This window comes from Panicum virgatum, chromosome 3N, assembly GCF_016808335.1.
Source record: "Panicum virgatum strain AP13 chromosome 3N, P.virgatum_v5, whole genome shotgun sequence".
In the NCBI taxonomy this organism is placed as follows: Eukaryota; Viridiplantae; Streptophyta; class Magnoliopsida; order Poales; family Poaceae; genus Panicum; species Panicum virgatum.
This window is the reverse complement of record NC_053147.1, coordinates 26,220,359-26,234,570: the sequence shown is the minus strand read 5'-3', so window position 1 is coordinate 26,234,570 and position 14,212 is coordinate 26,220,359.

The window sequence follows — 14,212 nt, the reverse complement described above, 5'->3', positions numbered from 1 at the left end:
CCATTCCCATCCCCCTCGAACCAGAAGAACGATCTCCGCTTCGCTCGAGGGTCCCTCTCGGGCCCGCTGGGCAATCTCCGCCTCGCTCGAGGGTAGCGGATCTGCCCTCGAGCAGGTGACTCATCTCCGCCTTGCTCGAGGGTAGCGGATCTGCCCTCGAGCAGGTGACTCATCTCCGCCTTGCTCGAGGGTAGCGGATCTGCCCTCGAGCAGGTGACTCATCTCCGCCTCGCTCGAGGCCCTCTCACGGCATAAGGGACAAACGGCCCCCGCCGCCCAACCGACCGCCGTACAAAGGCATTAAAGGCCAGCCACTCCGCCACGGCTCAAACGACGGGCGGCGCCAGACCGCCGCTCCCGCGGTGGATGTGACCGACGTCCCATCCGCTGACCCCGATCACCGCTCCGCCACCCCGGTCGCTGTAGCAACACTGTGGACATTCAATGCGGGACAAGATAAGCTGGCGCCCCCCCCCGTTACTGTTCCGCCGACATCAACCATCCGAACTCACCTCCCGCTGGGGGAGGGGTCTGGCGATGGCACGTGCCCTTCCGAGAGGGGCACTCTGCATGTGCGGGCGGACCCCGGACCTCCCTCTTGTGGGGTCCGGGACTTCCACGCACCCCCGGACCTTCTAGTGCGCACGCTCGCACCCCGACCAGGGGGTCCGGGACCGTCCCACGCCATTACTACCGCTGGGACACTGCGGGACGACCGGCACAATCTTCGCAGGGCCAAGGACGGAGCCCAGGACGACAGCGACGCGCGCCGCCTTCCCACAGTACACTTTCTACAGTGTTCGTCCACTATACCTGCGATTCGGGGGAAACGACGACTTCCGCGCACACTACACTCATGCACACCGCCCTCCTTACAACTATAAAAGGAGGGGGTGGACTTCCTTTTGCGCAGGCTGATCAACTCTCTCCAATCGAAAGTGGGCAGCAGGTTTTCCGGTCTTTCTCCCTCAGAAAGGCCTCTGCACTACTGAGCACTCACCTCAACCGACTCCACTCCTTGCAGAGACTTGGGAGCTTCCCTCCCTCTCTCGCTTTGCTTGTATCCCCTACTACAAGCACTCCGGGTGCAAGATAATACAGTGCCCTCGCACACCCCCTTTGCTGGACGTACGGCCCCGCGGCCGGAACCAGGATAAAATCGTGTGTTACTGTGTTGCCTCTTGCATCATCATCTGGGACGAGGAAACACGCAGCATTTACTAGTTGGGATTCAGGCCCCTTGGGTAGGAACACCGACAGTTGGCGCGCCAGGTAGGGGGGCACTGCGTGACTTTTTCTCTCTTTTTCCCACTTGATCTCCAGGAATGGCGAGCAGATCGAACACATACCCTATGGGTGTTTCGGATCCGTTTCCAGCGGGACGCGCGATCTCGTTCGGGAGTCTCGAGTTCAGGACAACCGGCAACGGTTACCTCATGCAGCTCCTCTCCTCCAAACGCAACCTCATCACTCCGACTTCGCCAGCCCGGCGCAACAGGCGCTCGGGTCAGCGTTCGCGACGAGCACGCGCGGAGCGGCGTCGTGCGGCACGCCACAGCTCCCCCACGTGGGTCGAGGCTGGCGTGTCGCAACTCAGCATCACGGCCAATGGGGCAACCGTTTCGCCATCGCGTGCCTCGGCGTCATCTGCGCCGACACCATCGCCTGCGGCAACACTAGTGCCTCCCAGGGGGGACTCGACTTCGGCGTCGCCCTTCCCCTTCGGGATGCGCAACGCTGCCGCCCACGCCTCGTCAACCGTCGCTGACTTCATCGAGCGTGGGGATCTGCCGGGTCATCATCTTCGGTCGATTCGCAGCCCCATCGTGTCGTCTCCAGACGAATCCTACCCTGAGACGACGAGCTCGATCGCCGACGACATCGACTTCTTCATGAACAACTTCACGGCCGAGGAGGCCGAGGACTACTCCGGGGTCTACAACCCCAACGCTCTCCGCTCGTTCCAGCTGGCGACGGCGTACTGCCTCACCTGCTCCGAAGACTCCAGCGAGGGGGATTTCGATCCTTCCCGGGAGTGCTTCATGGTGGACCTTGCGGACGAGCAAAATGACAACGCACCAGGCAACGACGGGGAAGCCGGGGCGGACGCGCGGGCAAAGCAACCAGCGAACCCGCCTGCAGCACCTTCCTCGTCTAGCTCGGCGGCGCGACAGGCCCAGCTGGCGCAGCTCAAAGAGCTTCAAGCCAAGCTCGACGAGCAGCGTCAACAAACCCAGGAGCTGCGAGCCGCACTCGAGCAGCAGCGTGCCGTGCCTGGCGCTCGCGCCCAAGCGGCGGGACGTGTTGCGCGGGAGCGCATCCTGGCCGACGACAACCTCGACAAATCGCCGGAACTGAAGACGGCGGGCGAGAAACTCGTCGCTGCAGCTTACCTACTCCAAGCTATGCCCGAGCCATCGACACCTTCGGGCCGCAACCTGCGCCGCGAGGCACAGGAGCTCATCGAGCAAGCTGCCGTGCAGCAGGCCGAGAGTTCTGCGTCTCGCATGTGCTCGAAGGCCCCGGAGCAGTGTGATGGGACTGCGCACCAGGACCGTGAGGTTTCCGTGCACACACCCCCAGCGGCGAAGGGCAAAGCAGCCGTAGCGCCCGGCGCGAGGGCACCCTCGGTGCACGAGCGCATCGGGAGAATTCCCGTAAGGGAGCGAATCCGTGACACTCGCGGGCACGCTGGCGACGGCGACGCCCGCAACGTCATCGACGGCAGGAGGTACACCCCTCGACGGGGTGGACGCTTCGACCCCGAGCACGACAGGGGTGAGTCACCGGAGCCTCCGGGCACCCGGGTGTTCAGCCGGGAGATTCGGACCGCGCCCTTTCCCCCGCGCTTTCGACAACCCAACACCCTCGTCAAATACTCGGGCGAGACTGATCCTGCAGTCTGGCTTAACGACTACCGCCTAGCATGCCAGCTAGGCGGCGCGACGGAGGACGCGGCCATCATCCGCAACCTTCCTCTCCATCTTGCTGACGCCACACGAACGTGGCTCGAGCACCTGCCTGCGGATCAGATCCACAACTGGGCCGATTTGGTCCATATCTTCGTGGGCAATTTCCAGGGCACGTATGTGCGCCCTGGGAACTCTTGGGACCTCAAAGGGTGTCGTCAAAAGCCCCGCGAGTCCCTGCGTCTCCAAGCAGTGCACCGAGCTCCCCAGCGTCACCCACGCCGAGGTCATTAACGCTTTCCTCGAGGGTACGACGTGCAGGAACTTGGTGCATGAGCTTGCGAGAAGCCGACCTGTTAACACCAATGAGTTGTTCGACGCTGCCACCAACTACGCCGCCGGCGAGGAAGCGGTTGGTGCCATCTTCGACGACAAATCGAGCAAGCGCAAAGACGATGCGCCCGCGGAGGGCGGCAGCGTCAAGCCCAATGCCCCCGCCAAGAAACTGAAGCGGGGGAAGAAAGGAAAGAAGCCGGTCCCACCAAGCCAGCACGGGTCGAGACAGGCAGAGGACTCCGAGGAGGCCTTTGCAGCTGCCCCAGACCGCAAGGGACCTCGAGGCCCCCCTCGAGGCGGTGGTGGCCAGTTCGACGACATGCTTAAGAAGCCGTGTCCTTACCACAAGGGCCCGGTCAACCATACCCTCGAGCAGTGCGAGATACTCAAGAAATACTACAACCGCGTCGCGCATCGCGACGAGGACAAGAAGAAGGATGCTGGCGACAAAGGTGGAGATGACGAGTTCCCCCCAGTGGAGAACGCCTTCTTCATCTTTGGAGGAACAACGACGAATATGACTTCTCGGCAGCGCAAGCGTGAGCGCCGCGAAGTCTTTTCCGTTACCAAAGCCACGCCATCCTACATCGACTGGTCGAAGGATACCATCGCCTTTGGCCGCGAGGACCACCCCGACTACGTCCCGCTTCCGGGACGGTATCCGCTCGTTGTCGATCCCATCATCGGCAACACTCGCTTCTCCAAGGTGCTCATGGACGGAGGCAGCAGCCTCAACATCATGTACGCCCCTACCTTGGAGCTCATGGGGATCGGACTGGACAAGCTTCGCCCCAGCAAGTCGCCATTCCATGGCATTGCGCCGGGGAAGCGAGTCCAACCCCTCGGCCAGATCGATCTGCCTGTATGCTTCGGCACAGCAGCCAACTTCCGCAAGGAGGTTCTCACTTTCGAGGTGGTGGGATTTCGAGGGTCCTATCATGCCATCCTTGGTCGTCCTTGCTACGCCAAGTTTATGGCTGTCCCCAACTACACCTACCTCAAGCTCAAAATGCTGGGTCCGAAGGGCGTCATCACCATCGGCGCTTCGTTCGAGCACGCCTACGAGTGCGACGTCGAGTGCGTTGAGCGTGCGGAGGCTCAAGCGGAGGACGAGGCCCTCGCAGCCACCCTCGACAAAATGGCGAGCGAGGCCTTAGACTCCACGCACCGACACGCCGGGAGCTTCGAGCCCGCCGAGGGTATCAAGAAAGTACCCCTCGACCCAAGCCACTCCGACGACAAGGCGTTGCAGATCAGCGCCACCCTCGACGACAAATAGGAAGTGGTGCTCGTCGATTTCCTCCGCGCCAACGCAGATATCTTTGCGTGGAGCCCCTCGGACATGCCTGGCATACCGAGGGAGGTCGCCGAGCACTCTCTTGATGTCCGACCCAACTCCAAGCCGGTGAAGCAGCGCCTAAGACGCCTCGACGAGCTCAAGCGCCGGGCGATCGGCGAGGAGTTGCAGAAACTTCTGGCGGCCGGATTCATCAAAGAGGTATTCCATCCCGAGTGGCTAGCTAATCTAGTATTAGTGAAGAAAAAGAGTGGAAACTGGAGGATGTGTGTGGACTACACTAGTCTAAATAAGACATGTCCGAAGGTTCCCTTTCCCTTGCCACGAATTGATCAGATTGTAGATACTACTGCGGGATGTGAGCTCTTATCCTTTCTTGATGCTTACTCCGGTTACCACCAAATCAAGATGAAAGAGTCCGACCAGCTCGCGACTTCTTTTATCACACCTTTTGGAATGTACTGCTACGTTACGATGCCCTTTGGCCTCAGAAACGCCGGAGCTACCTATCAATGGTGTATGCTCCACGTTTTCGGAGACCATCTCGGGCGGAGCGTAGAGGCATATGTCGATGACATCGTTGTAAAATCCAGGAAGGCGGATGACCTGGTTGCCGATCTCAGGATCGCATTCGATTGCCTACGGGCCAAAGGGGTAAAACTTAACCCCGAGAAGTGCGTATTCGGGGTGCCTCGAGGCATGCTCTTGGGTTTCATTGTCTCCCGGCGGGGCATCGAACCCAACCCTGACAAAGTCTCGGCCATCACTCGGATGGGACCGATCCGAGATTTAAAGGGGGTACAGAGGGTCATGGGATGCCTAGCGTCCCTTAGCCGTTTCATCTCGCGTCTCGGCGAGAAAGGCTTACCCCTGTATCGACTCTTGAGGAAAACCGAGCACTTCACGTGGACCCCCGAAGCTCAAGAAGCCCTCGAAAGGCTGAAGGCATCGCTCACTCATGCTCCCATTCTTACGCCACCTACGGACGGCGAGCCCCTCTATCTGTACGTAGCTGCGACGACCCAAGTGGTCAGCGCAGTGATCGTGGTTGAAAGACAAGAGGAGGGTCAGGCTCTGCCCGTCCAGCGGCCGGTGTACTATATCAGCGAGGTGTTGTCCGAAACCAAGACACGCTATCCGCAGATTCAGAAGCTGCTCTACGCAGTAGTGCTAGCTCGACGCAAGTTGCGCCACTACTTCGAGGCTCACCCCGTCACCGTTATCTCGTCTTTCCCCTTGGGAGAGATAGCCCGCAACCGGGAAGCCGAGGGTAGAATTGCCAAATGGTCTGTGGAGCTGATGGGAGAGACCCTCGCCTACGCCCCCCGCAGAGCGATCAAGTCCCAAATCTTGGCCGACTTCGTGGCTGAGTGGACGGACACTCAGCTACCCCCATCACAAATCCAGGGCGAATGCTGGATTACGTACTTCGACGGGTCGGTGATGAAAACTGGCGCCGGTGCCGGCCTCCTATTCATCTCACCCCTCGGAGAACACATACGGTACGTGATCCGCTTGCATTTCCCTGCTTCGAACAATATGGCGGAGTATGAGGCCCTCCTCGGTGGCCTCCGCATCGCCATCGAGCTCGGCGTCAAACGCCTCGACGCGCGCGGTGACTCTCAGCTTGTCGTCGACCAAGTAATGAAAGAGTCCAGCTGTCACGACCCGAAGATGGAGGCATACTGCAACGCGGTGCGCCGCCTCGAAGACAAATTCGACGGTCTCGAGCTCAATCATGTCCCGCGCAAGTACAACGAGGATGCCGACGAATTGGCCAAGATAGCCTCGGGGCGGACCACTGTCCCCCCGAATATCTTCGCCCGCGACATCGCCAAGCCCTCTGCCGAATTCAAGGACCCGCCGGAGCCGGGCCCCTCGTCCACCAGGTCCCCCGGCGGGAACCCCCCGGCGGACGGGGTCGAGCCCATGGACATTGACTTTGGGACCACCTCCGCGGATGAGGCCGAAGCAATGGAAGTCGACGAGGCCCCCACCTCGCGAGACTGGCGCGTCCAGTACCTTGACTGGATGATTCGAGGGATCTTACCCTCGAACCGTGCTCAGGCACGGCGCCTCGCCAGGAGGGCCAAGTCCTTCGCTCTAATCGACAATGAGCTACACAAGCGCAGTCCCTCGGGCGTCTTGCAGCGATGCATCCCCCTCCCAGAGGGCAAGGAGCTGATCCGCGACATCCACGCTGGCATCTGCGGCCCTCACGCCGTGCCACGTACCCTCGTGGGCAACGCGTTTCGGCAAGGATTTTACTGGCCCACCGCGGTCGCCGACGCCACCGACGTCGTGCGGACCTGCGAGGGTTGCCAGTTCTATGCTCGAAAAACACATCTTCCGGCCCATGCTCTGCAGACCATCCCCATCACGTGGCCGTTCGCCGTGTGGGGGCTGGACCTCGTCGGTCCGCTGAAGAAGGCGCCCGGGGGCTTCACCCACTTGCTGGTGGCGGTCGACAAGTTCTCCAAATGGATCAAGGCTCGACCCATCGGCAAGATCAAATCCGAGCAAGCAGTCCAATTCTTCACAGACATCGTCTTCAGGTTCGGGGTCCCGAACTCGATCATCACCGACAACGGCACCCAGTTCACAGGCAAGAAGTTCTTGGCGTTCTGTGACAGTTTCCACATACGTGTGGACTGGTCGGCTGTGGCACACCCACAGACGAACGGGCAAGTGGAGCGTGCCAACGGCATGATCCTCCAAGGACTAAAGCCAAGAATCTTCAACAAGCTGAACAAGTTCGGCCGGAGGTGGCTCACGGAGCTACCCTCGGTCATCTGGAGCCTGAGGACGACCCCGAGCAGAGCCACGGGCTTTTCTCCGTTCTTCCTGGTCTATGGTGCCGAGGCTATCCTCCCCACTGACTTGGAGTACGGATCGCCAAGGCTCAAGGCATATCAAGATCAACGAAACCAGCGAGCTCGCGAAGACTCACTGGACCAAGTGGACGAGGCTCGAGACATGGCGCTCCTCCACTCTGCGCGCTACCAGCAGTCCTTGCGAAGGTATCAAGCGCAGAGGGTCCGGCGCCGAGACCTCAACGAAGGGGACTTGGTGCTAAGGCTTCGACAAGACAACAGGGGCCGCCACAAGCTCTCACCTCCATGGGAAGGACCGTACATAATCGCCAAGGTGCTCAAGCCCGGCACGTACAAGCTGGCCAACGAAAAAGGCGAAGTCCTCACCAACGCTTGGAATATACAACAGCTACGTCGCTTTTATCCTTAGCATTTCAAGCTATTTGTATATTGTTCGTACTCGCATTTTCAATTTCCCGAAATAATAAGGAAGTACGCTTTACTTATTGCTTTTTGGGAACATTCCCGACCCTCGAGGGCTCGGGCGCGCACGAACATCGAGGTACGCTCGGCTTTACCCTCGGCAAAGCCGAGCCTCCCTCGGGGGCTACTACGGGGGGAACCCCCGAACGTCCCCAAAAAGTCGCCAATGTTTTTTCGAAATATTTCCGTCTCGACCCTAAGCTTCTCGTATCCTTGGAAAAAACGGACGAGAGGCGTAAGCAACTACGGTACGGGGCTGGCCGAGTCATGGGGCCGCCTACGCCTCCGGGATACGGCACCCCCCTCACCACCCTATGCCTACGTTGCTTATGAACGCGAACTTCCTCGCAGATGTTTATCTAAGTCGCATACGAAGAACACGGAAGTAAAGTAAAGAAACACAGGCTCGAACACACGAGGCCTCGACAGGCCACACATTCAAATTATGAAATAAAATTTCATATATTCATAGGATACGATTACAAAGAGCGACTGTGATAAACACTAATCTATTTACAATGGGCTTCGAGGCCCAACTTTCCTACAGGCTACCATCCCCCCCTGCGGGTCTTCAGGGGCGTCGAATTCAGCGATGGGAGGGATGTCTGCCTCGAGCTTCTCGGCGAGGACGGTGGCGAACTCCTCCGCGGCTGCGTCAGCTTCATCCATAATGACCGACGCGGTGTCCGCATCCGCATCATCGGGAACGACGTACCCCGACGACACCCTCTGGAGATCCATGAGGTAATGCATCGAGGCCACGGCGAGAGCCCGCAGGACACCGAGGCGGAAGGTACTCTTGGCGTGTTCGGCAATCCGGCCGCCTAGCGCGCGCAGGCGGCTGATCACCGAACTGCCATAGACGGCGCCCTCCCCCTCGAGCTCTTGACACACGCTCACGGCGGTCTGCTCCAGCTCAGCAAACTCCATCTGTGCCGCTGTGAGCGCGGTGTGGACCGCTTCCTTCGCCGCGGTCTCATCCGCCACCTTTTGCCTCAGCTCTGAGCAAAGGAAATCGACAGACATTAGCCACGAAAGAAAGCAAATCAACGAAAAATCGAAGGTACTCACCCGCCATGTTCTTTTGCGCCTCCTCCCTCTGGGTACGGGCGGCCTCCTCGAGCGAGGACAAGGAGGCTTCTTTTTCCTTAAGGCTAGCCCCCATGTTCTGGAGGGCCACCTCCCTCTCTTCGAGGGCCACACCCTGTTCCTGGAGGGTCCCGGCGAGTGCAACCACGGCCACCTCTTTGTGGAGGAGCTCGGCTTTCTGCTGCTCAAGAGTGGCGCTGAGGCGTTGCAGCTCGGCGCTCTGCGCCTCAGCCTCCCGAGCTCTTTCCTCGAGCGTCGTCCGAAGGTGCTGCAGCTCGGCAGCTCGCGCCTCGGCTTCCCGGGCCTTCTGCTCTGCTGTCGCCCTCTGGGCGTTCCGCTCATCGGTGACCCGCGCCAGTTCCTCCTCCAGCGCCCGCTGACGCGCCCCCAGATCGGCCATTTTTGTAATGGCGTCGATGTTTTTGAGCACCAGCTCGGCGTTGTGTTGCCCGAGCTGGCTCATCTGGGAGTACAGCCGGTTCATCTCGACGCTCTTTTGGCGCGAGATTTCCCTCAGCTGCTGCAAAGGGGGAGGGCGTGGGTGAGGACGCGTAAAAGCTAAAACCGAATTCGAGCAATTTCCGGGGGGAAATACTTACCTGGCTTACCTGGTAATCCGCATTCTGATGGAGCTGATAGGCGCGGTCGAGGGCCTGCAAGATCTCGCGCCTAACGCCCATCTGCTTGTTCCAGGCCTCCTCCTCCTCCTGCTCCTTGCGAAGGAACTCTCAGGGGACACCAGACGGGACAATAACTCCGAGGTGGCTCCCCTCCGACGCCCCCGCTTCGAGCACGCCCGTGCTGGCCGACGCGAACTCGGCAATATGTGCGGCGGCGCTCGCCGTAGCAGCGGGGTCGATATCCACCGAGTCCCCGTACTCCTCGCTGCTGTCTGGCAGCTCCACCACCGCCGTCGCGCCCTCCCGCGCCGTGGGCACGGGCACTATCAGGACGGTACCCTCGTCCCGAGCCTCGGTGGGCTCCGAGATGGGGGCTCCTTCTACCGCTGGCGCCTCTTGCGCCATGTCTTCTGCGAGGCCCTCGCCCTCGACCCTCGAAGGCTCAAAGACGGGGGTCTCCTCCGTAGTTTGGCCGGCAGGGTGCTCCTGCGCGCCCCCGCTAGTTTCTCCTTCTATGTCCGGCCGGGCGGCGATATCTGCGTCGCCCTGACCGGCCTCAACATCAATGACCGCTTGGGCGGCGCCACTGGCACCGCCCTGGATGGTCTCCTCGGTGTCGGCCGCTTGAGCGGCCGCCTCGATGCCACGGTGGCCGGCGTCGCTCTGACCGGCGTCACCCTCCTTCTCCCGGGCTTGCTGCACCGCCTGGGCCCCTCGGGCCACTGCCTCCCATAGCCTAGTGGCCGCCGCCTCGAGATCCAAGGTAGGCGGGGGCTGCGGCGCCGTGTGCGGAGTGCTACGAGCCCCGGTCTTGAGAGCCTTGGCCGAGGCAAGCCGCACTGCATCCTTGGGAACCGCCCCGGGGCTGGAAGTCAAGAGGCACGAGTTGAGCGGGATCGAGAAATTTAACAAATACGTAACAAAAAATGAAATCCAAAATGCTTACCCAGATCGAGCACTCATGCTCCTCTTCCTCGTGGCGCTCTTTCGAGCCTGGGGCATCGAGCTGTCCCTCGAAGACTGCCCCGAGGGCGCCCCCCTCGTGTCAGCCCGATGGCTCGAGGCTGCCAGCACGGACGACTCCTCTCCCGCCGCGGCCTCGTGGCCGCGGATCAGCACCTGGGGCGCAGGCGACCCCTCGCCGGCCGCCGGCGAGGATGACCCCCGTACTGCACCCTCGAGGGTGGGATTCGCCGATGACCCCGCTACGGCCCCCGGCTCCTCTGGCGCCACGGTTGCTCCCTCTTTCTCGTCCCACAGGTAGAACGGTAGGGGGCTCGCGCCCTCCCCGTCCCCCCTCGGCGCGCGGTCCTCGGCATCCGAGGCCTCCTCCGAGTCCTCCTCCTCGTCCTCCTCCGAGGACTCAGGTGTGGCGGGCCGCGGCTTCTCCTCCGCCCGAGCGAGCTGGCGCGCCTTGTCGTGCGCCGCCTTCCTTTTCCTGTTCCTCTCGGCCTTGGCCTCCGCTGCGTCCTTCCTCCTCTTCATCTTCTCCGCGTGGAGGCGATTGATCAGGCGCTGTTCTGGGACCGGAGGCCTCGAGGTGCCGCATCTCAAACCCTGTACAATACACACATATGGGGTCAGGAAAGGGGAACTACACGATGAACGACGAGTTCGAAGCCAAAACTCACCAGGGAAATATACCCCGGCTCGGGGCGCATCTTGATCCTCCAAAGATCCGTGTGATCTTGGGGAAACTCCGCCACCGCATACCTCGCCCTCCGAGCGGCGTTGGGGTGGGAGAGAAGCTTGCTCGACGTCCTCGAGCCCTCGACCTTGCTCCCGGGGATGAGCCGGTAAATCGGCAGGGCCCTCTCCACAAGAGGGATCACCCTCTGCCGGTGAAAGTTTGCGATGACGGCCGCCGCTGTCAACCCCTTCCTCGCCAAACGCGCCAGCGCATCGGTGAGGCCCTCGAGCCTGGCTTGTTGAGCTGGGGGCGACACCCCCCAATCCCACTTCGCCGGACGCTCCCGAAGAACCTTGTTGGTAAACGCCGGGAGCGCGCCGCTGAAGTTTCGAAGGTAGAACCACCCTCGGCTCCACCCGGAGTTGTTTGTCGTCATCTTGCTTGTGATGTAAAGGTTTCGCCGGTTCGGGCGGACGTGGAGCGTCAAGCCACCGGCGTGCGCGAACCGCCTCGGCTGATTCCGCGCGTTCTCGACGAAGAGCTCGCCGCGGAATAGGTGGATCCAGAGATCCCAGTGGACGTCGATGCCGAGGTACCCCTCGCAGACGGCGACGAAGACCGCCGCCTGCGAGATGGAGTTGGGGCTGAAATTGTGCAGCTCCACTCCGTAGTACTCGCACAGCGCCCTCATGAACTTGCTGGCGGGGACGCCGAAGCCCCGTTCGTGGAGGCGCACGAAGCTCACGACGTAGCCCTGCGGGGGCTTCGGCTCAGACTCGTCCGGGTGCGGGGAAATCCACGCCGGCGCCCCCGTGTCGGAGTTCCGCGGCAGCAGCCGTTCGGCGACCAGCTGCTCCAGCACCGCGACGGTGGCGGAGGACTTCCCCCATGGCAAGGGCTCCTGGATGTCCGACATCTCCGAGAGTCAAGGGGGGATGGAAAAAGGAAGACTCCGAAATGGCTAAAGTCTCTCTCTCCCTCTTTCTCCCTTCCCCTTCTCGCTCTTGGCTACGGGTTCGGAAAGCAACAGAGGCGGAGAAGGCGAAGGCGAAGCGGGACGGAGGCAAATGGCCAGTTGAACCCAAAACATTCCTTTCTTCTCCGTATTTATTTACTACGGGGGGCGCACCCACAGCCACGGCCCAAATCTACCGCATTAAATGCGGTAGATTTTGCTATCACTGATGGGTGGGCCCCACGACCGCGGAGTTTCCCACGCGCGCACGCGGCGATAAATGTGGCACGGTAACCGACGGGCGCGACACGACTATTGTGATATCCCATCCATCAGCCGCCGCCCACGCCGCTCCGTCTGCCCGAGGCTGTCGCCTGAAAAGGCGCGCCCACACCGTGCCGCACAAATCGGGCCACGTCGCCCGCTACCGGCGGAAGACCCGCGCGCGCGTGGTTCGCGGCTCTGCAACGTTTTCAGACCACGACAGAATATTCCTTCATAGGAGTCTCTCTACCCTCGAAGGAATCGCATTTCGGGGCCTTACTGATCAGGGGGTCGAAGCCTGGCCCTTCAGGGGGTTCGACAGGCGCCCCAGATCACCAGAGTCAGGGACTGCAGGGATGTGCCGTACAAGCTACCCTCGAACGCGGAGTTCGAGACATCCTACGCAGTGTTCAAGGCCGGTCGAGGGTGCCTAGATGGGGGATCCCACCGAGGGAGAGCATCGAGCCCTCGAACCCTAACGAATGGGTTCGAGCCCCGCCTAGCGAACCCTCGCGAGCGCTTTATGAGATGTGTCTATGGACCACGAGCCGACCCCTATCGAACGGGGCACGGACGTCCGCTTGAACAACCCGCTAATAGCTCACAGAAGCAGCCATAGCTCGCGGCCCGGGCATGGGTAGCATGGTGTGCTTCACCCCTCCTCCCTGCAGAAGGGCGACGAGGGTCGTAATCAAAGTCGAGGGTTCCCCTGAACGCCTTCACATGGGCCTGGGCTCGGGGGCTCCCCGCACGCTACGGTACAAACCACACCCTCGAATAAGTCGACGACCGTCCATTGTGAAGCTCCATGTGTCTGATCAAACCCTCCGCTATTAACGTACGCTCCCCTAATGGCTAAGCGGAACGCCAGGTCGTTGTACCAGCACTAAGAATGCCGAGGCCGGCTGAAAAAGTGCCGATGCCGGCTGAAAAAGTCGCTGGACAGCCGCCCCAGTAAAGCTACCCAGTGGGACAACGTTCATAGCCCTTGGACGAGCATAAACTCTCCTCCAAGGCCTCGGGGGCTACACCCGCGGGTGCGCTGACGCGCCCCCGCGAAGGAGACTTCACGCATATTCGAGGGTCGTAACTTTATGTACACCCCTATACCCTCGGTAATCCTCCCCGCAGAGGAGAAATGGGACTTTATTGCTCAATGCGAATAGAGATTACAAACGGTTACCGGCGCGAAGCCATCGAAAGATACAAACACGTTGCCACCTACGTGGCAATTTTCCCTGTCTTGGGGAGGAGCGGGCGACGAAAAAAGGCACCGGGCCCCTAGCTGACGCAACAGCGAGGCTGCTAGGGATGCGAGGACCAGCCCCCAGACCTCACGGGTCCAGCGGGACACTCTCCTCGCAAGCCTTCTTCTAGCGTCTCCTCCACCGAAGACTACGCGGGGGGCCGAGCTGGCGGACAGCGCCCTCCGCACCGTCTCCCCGAGAGCAACCTTGTCGCCTGGGGGGACGATGCAAAGAACAGCCGCCCAACCTGGCACGAACGCCATGGTCAGGCGTCTCCATCCCCCTTCAGGCTAGGGGACATCGCAGAAGCAGGATCCCACGGGCCCAATGCTCTTCTGCTGAACCCACTGAACCTAAGGGATGGAGCGTACGCCCACTCCGGTCTTCCCCAACCGCTCGCAAGCATTCTTCCAGCGCCAAAAGCCTAACAAAGCCAGGCCACCCCATCCGGGGGTCGGTCACAAGAAGGCAAGGGAAACATTACAAGATTTAGGCAAGGTTGGAAGAAAGGGTTAGGAGGCTGGAGAATAAAGGGAAACCCCACGACCCCTATTTATAGCAGCGCCAGG